We start from the raw sequence: 14,821 nt of genomic DNA on the forward strand, positions 1-14,821 counted from the left end.
AAGGGTGTATGGGGGTCATCCTTGACATTTGCCCAGGGCCACAGAATCACTAAGACTGCCCATGGCTTCATCACACCTGTATGATCCTTCTTTTACACCGATCATGTCACCACCTGATAAATCCCGTCCAGCCACACATCCTCCTTCTCCTATTCCTATGTACATGCCACGCCTCCCCCCATGTGTATGACTCATACATGCTCATCCTCCAAACATTCTTTTCTAAGTATTGCAACAAGAAGGAGTAACTGAAAAAAAGAAAAGGTTAACTCACTGACCATTATCCTTCCATGTTTCCTCAGGATAGCCCAGAGCCCCCTTCCTCTCCACATCCCCCCCCCCCCACCCCCGCATCACCCTCCACTCTGTTGACTTTATCCAGTTTGTTTACATTATACATACATAGCAAATGTGTCTTATAGAATGCATGGCATTTCAAATGGATATTCAATCTGATGTCTGATAAAAAGTAATGGCCGCTCAGCAGTCTTCTTCTTCGTTCGTATGCAGCACAAGGCTGCGATGCAGCGAAGGGATGTAGCATGCAAGACGCTTCAATATCCATACACATACATCCATACACCAAACTAAAATGGCACTCTGTGGAGAGCATACTTCCACACGGGCTCTGACATCTTCATTGTTTGTGAACTTTGTGCCACCCAATTGTTCTTTGAATGAACTCAATTTGAAAAATTTCATTCATGGCAGAAAACGAAATTTGAAAAATCTAAACTCAAAATAAATAAATAAATAAATAAATATTTCCTTCTCTGTTCTTATTCGTTGTTCTTATTCGTTTATTCGTTGTTCTTATTTGTTCATTCGTTCTTCGATCACGTGTTTCCCCCCCATTTCCATTTTCCATTTCCCCAGATAGTTTTCACTGCTCAATTTTAAAATGTTTAAACTTTCCCCTGAAGAACTGTATTCTGTTGTGTATTATAACACCTTTTTCTTCTTCTTCTATAAAAGGATGCTTTCGACTTGCTCACCAAATCTATTCATTCCAAAAAAAAAATCCATCTCTTACAGTTCCTCTTTTCTACATTCCCTAAACTCTCCTGCACTCCACCCCTCTTTCAGCGTCCTCAAACGTATTTTTGACTCGAAGGTCTCAAGAAACTCATTTTGCAATAAATGTTCATTTCCCATTAATCGTACACTTTCTAAAATCCAATCTCACCCCTCCCCCCCAAATCTTCCCCATCACCCCTTCCCTCCAAAACTTCCCCATCACCCCTCCCCTCCAAATCTACCCCCTTGCCCCTCCCCTCCAAATCTTCCCCATCACCCATCTCTTTCAAATATTCCCCCTTTCCCCTCCCCTCCAAATCTTCCCCATCACCCATCCCTTTCAAATCTTCCCCCTTGCCCATCCCCTCCAAATCTTCCCCATCACCCCTTCCCTCCAAAAATCCCCATCACCCCTCCCCTCCAAAACTTCCCCATCACCCCTCCCCTCCAAATATACCCCCTTGCCCCTCCCCTCCAAATCTTCTCCATCACTCATCTCTTTCAAATCTTCCCCCTTGCCCCTCCCCTCCAAATCTTCCACATCACCCATCCCTTTCAAATCTCCCCCCTTGCCCCTTCCCTCCTAAACTCCCCCCACACCCCTCCCCTCCGAGACTCTCCCTCACTCCTCCCCTCCTAGACTCCCCTCTCACCCCTCCTCCTCAAAGCGTCCTCCCCGCTTCTTCCCCCTTCCAACTTTCACCTTCATCTCCTCCAACCTTCTGCCTCGCTCTTCCCCCTCCTCAAATAACACTTCACTGTCCCTCACCCAATCACCATCAAACCTTTTGTCTGCCCCATTCTTCCTTTTCTCCAAGCTATTCTGAAATCTCTGACACACCTTCAACACCTCTCCCTACCACTTCCTCCTCTTCCACATCTTACCCTACCGCTCCCCCCCCCCCCTTGTTCTGTATCCGATGCTCCCCCCTTCCTCTTCATTTACGTGATGGACCTCAAACATCCGGGGCCTTCGCTCAAACTTGACTGATCTCTCCATACAGGTTGCTTCTGACAAACCAGACGTGATCTGCTTAGCAGAAACTTTCCTCCTTCATGATGTCTCTGATTCCTTGGTATCTCTCCCAGGTTACTCCCTCCTCCGGTATGATAGACCTGAGCCTCGTCCTGGAGGTGGGGTTGCCATCTTTATAAAAAAAAACTCTCTTCCTCACTCGCCCTGCATTGCCCTCTCTCCACCTCACCCTCAGGAATACCTTTGGCTACAGCTTCCCCTTCGCTCCCACCTTTTGTTCATATGTGTGTTGTACCGCCCACCAAACAGTGATGACTCCATCTACATCTCGCTGTCTGATAATATGGACCAACTTCTATCTACCCATCCCAACTCTCTCTTCCTCATATGTGGTGATTTCAATTGTCACCATGCCAGTTGGCTGGGTGTGGGTACCTCTCTCACCAGCCATGGCTCCTCAGCAAAGGACTTCTGTGACTCACTGGGAATGACACAATCTGTCAATTTCCCGAACCGGATCTCAGTCAACGGAGCATCTTCTCTTCTGGACTTGGTTATGACTAACTTCCCTGAAAATGTCTGCTGCTCTTCTTCTGCTCCAATCGGCTCATCTGATCATGTGCTTGTTAAAGTGGACATTTCTCTGACCATTCTCAGAGAGCCTCCTCAGCATCGACGAGTCTGGCATTTCACTCAGGCCAACTGGTGAGGTCTTCAAGCAGCCATCAATCATCTGGACTGGTCTCCCATCTCTACCACCTCTGACATCAACGCATCCTGGGAATTCTTCCAAAGTAAATTGCTCTCTCTCATGTACAGATTTATCCCATCTCGTCTTCAGTTGTCATACCCTGCCTCCCATCCATGGTACACGGAATCTTGTGGTGAGGCTGTTGCCCAGAAACAACTTGCTTTCGTCTCCTGGAAAGCAAATCCAACGGAAGGAAATCTCATTTCCTTTCACAAAGCCTGAAACAAGTGTGTGTCCACCCTCAGGAGAGCCAGGAAACAATATCGCTCCGTTCTCAAGACCGAACGCTCTTATCTGTCTTCCTCTTCCAAATCCTGGTGGTGTCTGGTCAAATATGTTTCTGGTGTTTGTTCCCCCTCCATGCCCTCCCTTACCTCAAACGGCTACACGGCTGACTCCGCACGTGAAAAAGATGAATGCCACAACTCAGTGTTTGTCTCTAAATCTTGTGTCCCAAACCCATCCCTCTCTGTACCCACCATACCCAGTCGTACACAGCTGCTCCTGGACTCGGTGTCCTTTCCTCCTGACAAGGTGGAAAAGTTTCTGTCAACCCTCGACTCTGATTCTGCAACTGGACCTGACGGCATCAGCCCATGGGTCCTAAAATCCTGTTCTTCCGCTCTTTCACTCCCTCTCTCTGTTCTCTTCACCCTCTCTTTTGCTCAAGGTCATCTGCCATCTGCTTGGAAATCAGCCAACATCACCGCTTTGCACAAAAAATGTGCAAAAACAGATCCTAGCAACTACAGACCAATCAGCCTTCTCCCAATTATCAGCAAAGTCATGGAATCCATCATTGCTTCAGATATGAAATCTTTCCTCTTCTCCAATGGCTTGATCTCTGATCATCAATTTGGTTTCAGACCTGGTCACTCTGCTCTGGACATGCTGCTTCTGCTTTCTCCTCAATGGATGGAGGTCCTCAATGCCAAACAGGTAATCAGAGCTGTCTCCCTTGACATATCACGTGCCTTCGATACGGTCTGGCATCCCGCTCTGCTCACCAAACTCTCCTCCTTTGGTATCCATGGAAATCTCCACGCATGGCTGGCGGACTTCCTCTCTAATCGTAGTCAACGTGTGGCCCTGAATGGGTGTCTCTCATCTCCCCTTGCTGTCCAGGCTGGAGTTCCCCATGGCAGTGTTCTGGGCCCTGTGCTTTTTCTGGTCCTCACCAATGATCTCTCCGACTCTCTGGAAAATCCTCTCAATCTCTTTGCTGATGACTCCATTCTCTGTCGCTCCATACATCATCCCTCAGATCGGCAGTCTGCAGCCTCCTCACTCTCTGCAGACCTGGACAAAATCACAGACTGGTCAAACAAGTGTAAGATGTCTTTCAATCCTGACAAATCTCACACTCTTACTATGTCTCTCCAAAAAGACCGACTGGACAACCCTCTTATCTACTTTCTCAACAATCCTCTCCAAGAAGTTCTGTCCCTCAAGCTTTTGGGTCTCACTATCTGCCATGATCTTTCTTAGAAAAACCACATTTCCAAGCTGGACGCCAAAGCCAGTCGCCGACTGGGCATCCTCCGTCGTGTGAAGTCCTTTCTTGGCACACCTGAGCTCCTCACCACATATAAGGCTTTTATCCATAGCTCCATGGAATACTGCTCTCCACTCTGGGTGGTGCTCCTGCCTCACACCTAGCTCGGCTTCACGCTGTTGAAACCAAAGCTTTCAGAATCATTGGAATCTCCTGCGATGAAGCTAACTCCGAGGGCCTTTCACTCACTCACCGCAGGCAGGTTGGTGGGGCTTTCTGCTCATCTTCACTCTTTCATTCCCCTTTTCTCCCACCTTTGGAGCAAACTCCCCCACTCCCTTCAATCCCACGCCTCTCTCCAGGTCTTTAAAACAGCTGTTCACCACCATCTCTTATCTTCCCCCATCCAAAACCTTGAACTTTTCTACCCCCGCGAATTCACCCCAGATACACTTTTTTGAAATTACAACTTCTTTCCTGGAAATCCTTGCAGTGTCTATATGTTTTATACCTCTCCCACCTCCCCCCAAGCCCTCTCCCTCCCACAGTTCTCTCGATGTCCCTGCTCTCAAATGTTGTGTTTGTGTCCTTCCCCCTCTCTCCCCATTTTGTCGACCGCTCCCCTTATTTAGTGTTTTATGTGTCGGTTTGACATTTTTGTGTGATTAATGTTAGCTCTTTCACGAGCCTCGATCTTGTATCCAAAAAAATAATAAATTATTATGTATAATATAATAATTAATAATATAATATAATAATAATATAATATATTATTATTAATAATGATATTAATATAATAATATTAATAATTATATTATATATTATAATTAATTATAATATTATATTATAATATAATTGATTGATTCAAGATGGGAATTGCACCAATAAATAGGTTTAGGATTGCAAATAAAGCAAAACACTTCGAAGGAAACGTCGTTGTTTCAAAACAGTCCTGAAGCCTTACAAAGTCCTTTTAAACGTCAGATCCGAGAATGCTGTCGAAACCACACCTGGGGAGATATATCCAGAGGCAGAATACCTACAATAAGTAGCATCACGGACACGTGTTGCAGCTGGCAAGGTGAAACAGGCTCTGCGAGTTCCACTTTGCAAATCGGGATGGGTTGGTGTTTTAACACCAGCCATGGTGATCATCACAGGTATGACACCTGGGAATATGAAGGGTTTGTTGCGTCCGTTGTGTTTCGTGTTGGGACTGATGTCACTGGAGTCATTTGAATGTAGCTATTTGAAATCGTTGGACAATTCATGGTTTCGAGCAGAGCACAGTGCAGCGCCATTGGTGAGTGGACCAGACTAGCAGTCCCCACCCAAACTATTAAGCTAAGAATGGCGATTATAACTGACTCATAGAAAGGCTATGGGATGGCAGGATAGCAACGAGGTATGCAAACCCGCCCCTGATGGTTTAGCCTGGGTTTGAATCTTGGCCCAGCTATAAACTCTCATCCTGGTGTCTCGTCGGCAGAGTAATGCATCAATGTCTTACACTTGAGCTTGAAGGTTATTATTAGGTCATAAAGTGGGGACAAACGTGACCTTTATGACCTTTATGACCACGTGGGAACAGAGAGAGATGGGTTTGGGACACAAGATTTTGAGGCAAACACAGAGTTGAGGCATTCGGCTTTGTTAAGTGCGGTGTCAACTGTGTAGCCATTTGAGGTAAGGGAGGGGATGGAGGGGAACAAACACCAGAAACGGATTTGACCAGACGCCGCCAGGATTTGGAGGAACGAGACAGGTTTGAGAGTTCATTCTTGAGTGTGGAGAGATAGTGCTTCCTGGCACTCCTGAGGATAGACACACTTGTTCCGAGCTTGGTGGAAGGAACTGAGATTTCCTTCAGTTGGATTTGCCTTCCAAGAGGCAAAGGCAAGTTGTTTCAGGGCAACCGCCTCACCACAAGATTCAGTGTACCATGGACGGGAGGAAGGGTAAGACAACTGAAGACGAGATGGGATAAATCTGTGCATGAGAGAGAGAGCAGTTTGCTTTGGAAGAATTCCCAGGAAGAGTTGATGTCAGAGGCAGTAGAGATGGGAGACCAGTCCAGGTGACTGATGGCTGCTTGCAGACCGTACCAGTCAGCCTGAGTGAAATGCCAGACTCGTCGGCGCTGAGGAGGCTCTCTGAGAATGGCCAGAGAGATGTCGACTTTAACAAGCACATGATCAGAAGAACCGATTGGAGCAGAAGAAGAGCAGCAGACATTTGCAGGGAAGTTTGTCATAACCAAGTCTAGAAGAGAAGATGCTCCGTTGATTGAGATCCGGGTCAGGAAATTGACAGATTATGTCAGTCCCAATGAGTCGCAGAAGTCCTTTGCTGAGGTGCCATGGCTGGTGAGAGAGGAACCCACACCCAGCCAGCTGGCATGATGACAGTTGAAGTCGCCACATATGAGGAAGAGAGAGTTTGGATGAGTTGATAGAAGTTGGTCCATGTTGTCAGACAGCGAAATGTAAATGGAGTCATCACTGTTTGAAGGACGGTACAGAACACATGAACAAAAGGTGGGAGCGGAGAGGAAGCCGTAGCCAGAGGTACTCCTGGGGGTGGGGTGGAGAGAGGGCAGTGCAAGGAGAGTGAGGAAGAGACTTTTTGATAAAGGTAGCAACCCCACCACCAGGACGAGGCTCAGGTCTATCATACCAGAGGAGGGAGTAACCAGGAAGAGATATTAAGGAATCAGAGACATCTTGAAGGACGAAAGTTTCTGTTAAGCAGATTACGTCTGGTTTGTCAGAAGCAACCTGTATGGAGAGATCAATCAGGTTTGAGCGAAGGCCCTGGATGTATGAGGTCCATACCGTTAATGAGGAGAGAGGGGGAGCATCGGGTGCAGGACAGGGGAGGCGTATGGTCAGATGAAGGATGAGAGGGGGACGTAGGGAGAGCAGTTGATAGTGTGTCAGAGATTACAGAAGAGTTACAAGAAAGGGAAGGATGAGGAGGACGAAAGGTTTGATGGTGATGGGATGAGGCACAGTGATGGTTTGTTTGAGGGGGGGGGGCTGAAGAAAGTAGAAGGTTGGGGGAGGTGGAGGTATGAGATAGAAGGGAGACGAAGTGGGGAGGAGGCAGCTTTGAGGAGGAGGGGAATGGGGGAGAATTGGAGAGGGATGGTTGGGGGGAGATTTGGAGGGGAGGGGTTGGGGGGGAGTTTTGAAGGGGAGGGTCGAGGGGGGAGTTTAGGAGGGGGTGGCAAGGGGGGAGTTAAGGAGGGAAGGGGAAGGGGGGGGAGATTTGGAGGGGAGGGGCAAGGGGGGAGTTTAGAAAGTGGATGATTAATGAAAGACGAACATTTATAACAAATTGGGTTCATTGTGATTTTCAAATTAGCGATCCGTTTAAGAACGATGGAGGAGGGTTGGAATGAATGTGAATTTAGAGCATGTAGTGAGGAAGATTTAGAAGAGATTGAATTTTTTTTTGAAGTGGAATGAATTGAAGAGGAAATTGAAAAGAGCCTTTTAAATAGGAAGAAAAACAGCATGTTGTAATAAACCACTGAATAAAACACTGCTGGGGAAAGTTTAAACATATTTAAACAGAACCGTGAAGAACAATCTTATATTCACAAAAATACCAACGGGGAGAGGGCATAGAGGGACAACCACGAGTCACGTGAACAGGGCAAAAGGTGGAAGGAAAGTTTAATCACTTTTAAATTGAACAGTGAAAACGATCTGGGGAATGGGGTGAAAGTGGGGGTGAAATGGGGGTGAAACACGTGGTCAAAGAACGAACGAACGAAAACAACAAAGAAGGAAATGTTTTTGTTTTTTTTAGTTAAGATTTTATACAAGGAAGTATGGGTGAAAAGACTGGGAAAAAACTGAGAGAACGAGAGTAGATGGACCACAATCGACCGCTGAGAGAAAACAAAGCCTCAAGGTAGGAAGCTTAAAGAACTATGGCGCAAATAACGCGGCACGAAATACTCGACTATTTTATACAGGTATGAAAGATTAACACCGAGAATCTTTCTAGGGACACACTATAGGAACACACACGTAAGATAAATAGTTTCGACAAAAATACAATTGTGAACAATTACTTAACTTTGAGCGTGCGTGAAGATCGTGGACAGCTTCGAAAAACCGTGACCTCCCCCGTGGTTATCTTTAAAGAATGCACCCGATTCATGTAAAAACAATATATTGCTTCAGAAACAGGCGCGACTTAAAGAAAAACGCTATCGCTGGTACTGTACATTCCTGGCAGATTACGTCTTGAATAATTAATTGAATAATTGATTAAATCTTGTAATAAATAAAAATCTTGAATAATTATTATATATTAATTAATATATGATTATATATTATATTATATATTAATTATAATAATAATTAATATATATTATATTAATTATTAATATTATATATTAATTATATTATTATTATATTCATATTATATAATATTATTATTATATTATTATTATTAATATTATATTATTATTAATTAATTATATTATTAATTAATAATATAATATATTATATTACAATAATATTAATATTAATATATTGTAATATTATTGTATTATTAATATACTAGCCAAAACCCATGGAATATCCATGGAAGGGAGGATGTGGTGTATGGATAGAGTGTACCATTATGGATGGCATAGGGGATTTGCTTGTCCGAGTAAGAGTTAGGAAGAAAGATGAGAATGAAGAGTGCGTATATGAACAACGTATTTATTGCAATCTACTTAAATAACAACGCTACGATATACTTTTGAAAAATGAATGGATTCGTAATAGGAATCGGCATAGCACCACTCTGGCCACACTGGCGCAGTGGTATGTGACAATGGAAAGGAACAGCAGTAGAACCATAGACTTTTAAAAAATGAACGGATTAGTAAATCGACTGGAATTAGCCCCATACTGGCGCATTGGTAAGCGTCAATGTCAAGGCAGAGCAGTAGGAATATAACACAATGAACGCAGTATCAGAGGTTGAAATTATTTTAAAACTTCTGGATAAACAATGTTTGGGGTAATAGTCAAGCCTCTGACGACTCCTTGCATACTCGTATTTATCAACCTTGATATACACATCTTTGAACGACCGTGCTCTTGAACATGCCACATATAACTTGGCCGTGGGAGAAGACAGGAGCAGGCAAATAGATACCCAGTTTACGGAATGTTTGGCCCTGGGCTTTATTTATGGTCATTGAATATGCCAGGCGAACAGGAAACTGAGTTCGCTGTAGAACGAAGGGTAAACTGGCATCAGATGGGGCGAGGCTGATACGGGGTATAAGAGCTCGTTGTCCCTGGTGGGCACCTGTTAGTATTTCTGCATCAAGTACGTGAGAATGAAGGTGGTGAAGGCGAAGTCTAGTGCCATTGCAAAGACCTTGACGAATATCGAGATTCCTCAGAAGCATTCTAATAGCCCCTGGTTTGAAGCTTTATATGATACTGATGGGCTGCTGATCGGTTTCACTTCGTTGTAATCACAGTATATGGAAGAAATTATGGTAAACCCACCTGATGAGGTTAGCGTACCGATCCCGATCCCCGATCGACGACACCGGCACAAATGCATGCTCTGGATTGTCCACTCAGTGGACGGCTTGCTTTCGCCTTCGACTGTCCAATCAGCGGACGGCTTGCTTCGCCTTCACCCAGCAGACGCCAATAAGATGGCGTCGTATCGGCAGTTAATCGGATGCTTTTGGGCCCCAAAGTCGACTAATTCAGATTTTTCGAGTATGGCTGTACGTGATAAACAAAGAGCGCGGTTGGAAGAAATTATGGTAAACCCACCTGATGAGGTTAGCGTACACCGCGATCGACGACACCGGCACAAATGCATGCTCTGGATTGTCCACTCAGTGGATGGCTTGCTGTCGCCTTCGACTGTCCAATCAGCGGACGGCTTGCTTCGCCTTCACCCAGCAGACGCCAATAATATGGTGTCGTATCGGCAGTTAATCGGATGCTTTTGGGCCCCAAAGTCGACTAATTCAGATTTTTTGAGTATGGCTGTATGTGATAAACAAAGAGCGCGGTTGGAAGAAATTATGGTAAACCCACCTGATGAGGTTAGCGTACACCGCGATCGACGACACCGGCACAAATGCATGCTCTGGATTGTCCACTCAGTGGACGGCTTGCTGTCGCCTTCGACTGTCCAATCAGCGGACGGCTTGCTTCGCCTTCACCCAGCAGACGCCAATAAGATGGCGTCGTATCGGCAGTTAATCGGATGCTTTTGGGTCCCAACGTCGGCTAATTCAGATTTTTTGAGTATGGCTGTACGTGATAAACAAAGAGCGTGGTTCGTAGATCATAAATCCATTAGTGCCGTGGGCATCGGGTCACTGGGTGCAGCGTAAAAGGGATAACAAAGTCGAGTCCTTACGCTATTATTATACAGATTGTATTATTAATATATATTATAATTATTATAATATAATAGAAATTATATTGAATTGAGTCAATTATTAGGTTGAAGCTAAAATAGTTCAAATAAACAATCTATATTGACGTAGATCGCATGGTTCCATTGACGGCGATCCCAAAACCACAACCCGGGTGATGAGGAGGATAGGATGGAGGTGCGTGCAGTGCAGAGAGGACTAGCGGTGCAAGCGGGATGGTGACACTAATCAAGGAGTGGTGATGAGGCACGTGTGGACTGCAGGCACATGTACTCCCGAGATGACGCTCTGATGCAGTTCCTGTTTCCGGAAGACTGTATGGAACTCTGGGACTGGATGAGGGGATATTCGAAGACGATGTATCTGTTAACATTAGCGAGACAGAGAGGATAATTAAGGAGTGGAGACGAGACCCACTATGAAGCGCGTGTGGATTGTAGGCCCACGTACTCCCGAGTGGACACTCTGAGGCCATTCTTGTCTCAGGAGGACCGCGTGGAGGAGCCCTGGGCGATGATGATGGGAGATTCGAATAAAATGAATACTAATAAATAAATACAAACTGGAAAGTCACATGAGGACGAACCGGATGTCACCAGAGCACGAACCGGATGTCATCAGAGCACGAACCGGATGTCACCAGAACACGAACCGGATGTCACCAGAGCACGAAGGAATTATTGGCAAAGAAGGAAATAATCGGGCAGGAATTTGTAATTTGGCCATGGTGGTGACGATAGCTTGCCTACACTTCGTGAAGGACACCGTGGGATATTTAACATCCACCAACTAACATTGGCAGACCAAACCCCAAGTTTGGCATCCATCTATGGCACACACATTGATGAATCACTCAGCCTGTGAAACACCAGGTTGACAGTTTATAGTTGGTTTCAGGATTCGAACCCAGGCCAGACATCTTACAGGTGAGTGTGCTTACCTCTAGCCAAGCCCTATATTTGCAATATTCGGTGGGAAATAACTGAATAACTTTGATTAAAATGTAATTTACATCATAGCAATATCATGCTACATTCATCCCTCAGATAATGCATGACGTTTTTTTTTCCTTGTGTGCGCGTCATGTAAGATTGCATAATGCCCTGCACTTCTCAAGTCAAGACAAGGTTGTGGATATGCCGAGGAATAGTTCTGGTTTTGCATGCGTACCTCATCCCTGTGATTGGTTGTTCCACTCGTGGATGTGAATTATGCCTGAGAGAAGTAAGATGCTTTTGCTTTTCTTCTTTGCTTTTCTTCTTATTCCTGCTTTTTAATCTCTTCCGCTAACGTTTATGAATTCATTTCAAATCCCCTCTTCCTGTTTCTACATTCACTTCGGCATCTTCTTATTTCTTTCTTTGCCAATAAACGTTTTTACATGTTTGGCACCCTTGCTGTTACGGTGTCCCAAAAAATATTAATTAAATGCAGGATGGTGAAACAAGATGTGTATTAGTTGAAGCATTAAGTCTGAAACGAGGGATTATGGATTGGGTCATGTCTGTCAATCCGTCTGTGCGTGTGAGTGTCCGCAATCATATATTGGACATGTATTGACCGATTTTGTTCATACTTGGCAAAAAGACAACACATGATGGCATACATATGCATGTCATTTTGTTACTTCCGCCACCAAAGGTGGATGGAGGAAATGTTTTCACCCCTGTGTCTGTCTGTCTGTCCGTTTGTGAACAAGATAGCTCTAAAAGTTGTGGATGGATTCGGACGAAATTTGGTCGAGATGTAGCGTATGTGACAAGTACGAAATGATTAGATTTTTATGAGGATCCGGATTCGGATCCGACTACTATAATTTTTAAAAAGTGATTCTTCACCATTGGGAAATAGGGCCAAAAACATTACATAGCAAGATGTCTCAAAAAGTTGTGGACGGATTTGGACGAATCTTGGTTGACCGGTTTGGTGTCTGACAAGGACAAATAGATTCGATTTTGGTGAAGATCTGAATATGGATTCGGATATGAGAATTATTTAATTTTTTAGGTGATTCTTCACCATTGGGAGATAAGGCCAAAAACGAAACATAGCAGGATATCTCAAAAAGTTATGGATGGATTTGGACGAAACTTGTTGGACAGGTTGTGTGTGTGACAAGGAAGAATCGATTCGATTTTGGTGAAGAACCGGATCCGGATCCAACTAGTAGAATTTTTAAAGTGATTCTTCGCCATTGAGTGATATGGCCAACCAGGCGGAGGTATGCTCTCTACTGAGTGCCGTTCTAGTTTCACGATGCGATCAAAGATGGCCGAATGGTGGCCATTTTAGTTGTAAAAAAAAAACTTTGGTATTGAACACGTCCTCAACCACTTCTTGGAAATGCATTTACCAAGCTTGTTCAGTCTTAGCACACAGATAATGAATGATGGCTTACATATGCATGTCATGTATTTTTGAGATCATATCCGAGATGGCCGACTGGTGGCCATTTTGTTACATAAACGTGTCCCCAATCATTTATCGGCCATGCATGGTCCGATTTTATTCAAACTTGGCACAGAGACAACACATGAGAGTATACATAAGCAGAAGATTTTGTTTTGTGATCTGACCAAAGATGGCCGACGGGTGGCTCTTAACCCCACAACTTCGCAAAATTACTAAAACCATGTGGGCTATGACATTTTATGTCCTTTTCTCCTTGTTATCCAAGATTCTGGATCTATTGGAAATCCACGTGACTATTGCATACTGTCCCACTTGGCTGGTGATTCTTACAGTGATCTTCTCGCACAACAGTGCTCACAGGTATACAAAATTTTTGAATGCATTGATCGATCCTTCGATGTTTTCTTTTTAATGATATATTATTGATAAGTCTCATAAGTTCGATTTTGTAGTTTATTGTGTTTGGGGGGGGGGGGGGGGGGGTAGTAGTAGCACCAGTACAGATATCTGAGCTTTGTTCATCATTTGTTATACATTTTCCATCTGAGTGTATGGGATACAGTCGAGACGACATGAATGGGGCGTGAAGCCAAAGTTGTCCTGAATGAAGTGAATGGATCACGGGCAGTGATTTATTTACTTATTTTGGTTGTGCAGTGTAAATGATTCAGAAATATGAGCTGTCTTATCTATATGCGAGAGTGTACATTATGAGCGATGATGGATTATGTGATAATGGAATAGGTGGACACTTGTGCAGGTGTGTTTCCTTTGCTCCATGCCCTAACTTGCTCCATTAGGCTCCTTGCATTGTTCGGCTGAATCGCTGGATATTTTTGTGCAATTCTCAGTCTCGTCTGCTCATCTCTCCATTTCGACAGGGATGTGAACTCCTAACTAGCCGCGGCTTGCTGGAAGCGAACCAGCCAGTGGTTGACATTTTGACAACGGGGACACATTTTTAAAGTTTTAAATGTTGTATTTGTGGAGTAATTTTACATGGAAAAACAAATAACATTATAAAGTGAATATTTGGTTCATTTATATATCCCCAAAAAATGTATTACAGGATTACCAAAGTTTGGATCAACAGCTAGGTTTCATAACAGAGTCGATGTCTGTGAATCCTTCTGTTAAAAGGGTAAATTAAAACATAATTTCAAAGGAATACTCGACTTTATCAAGGCTAATGTTGGTCTGCGTTAAAAGATAATTTGAACCATTGGTTTCATTAATTGAAGGTTGACAAAAGTGTGCTCACCACAGTGGGAAGCGACATGAATCTGACGTTTCAGACATTAGCCCTTCATCAGAGCAATGTTTTATTTATTTTTATTATCAGTAATATTACTAGTATTCTTTTACTCCAATTAAGGATGAATACTGTACCAGTGTACCATAGTTATAACATTGCTGAATATTTTAGACTTCGTAAACATGCTAAGATACATACCTAGACAAACATATATACAGATATATACAGATACGTATATACCAAAGATATATACAGATATATACCGAAGATATTTAACAGATATATACAGATATACAGTCACGTGAAAAAGTAAGTGCACCCCATGTAAAATTTTGACTTTTTCAACAAATTCCAACGTACAGCTATTTCATCTTCATTTCAACAATATTGATCGATAAAGGTGATATAATATGACAAATATCATGAGACATTTACATTTTGTAGTCCATTGTATAATTTAAATAAACATAAATGCAAATTTCGCATGTGGA

General features: G+C 43.7%; 1 long non-coding RNA gene across 1 annotated transcript in view; it reads left to right on the top strand.

Moving 5' to 3' along the window:
- Positions 1-11,818: 11,818 nt before the first annotated feature.
- Positions 11,819-14,821, top strand: part of LOC137432017 (uncharacterized) — a 66,922-nt gene continuing 63,919 nt past the window's right edge. Inside the window, exons 1-2 of the long non-coding RNA XR_013624244.1 lie at positions 11,819-11,887; positions 13,341-13,435. This is a non-coding gene — a long non-coding RNA (uncharacterized LOC137432017). The remainder of the gene's footprint in view (positions 11,888-13,340; positions 13,436-14,821) is intronic.

Source organism: Myxine glutinosa, chromosome 8, assembly GCF_964187855.1.
Source record: "Myxine glutinosa chromosome 8, kmMyxGlut1.1, whole genome shotgun sequence".
Lineage (NCBI taxonomy): Eukaryota > Metazoa > Chordata > Myxini > Myxiniformes > Myxinidae > Myxine > Myxine glutinosa.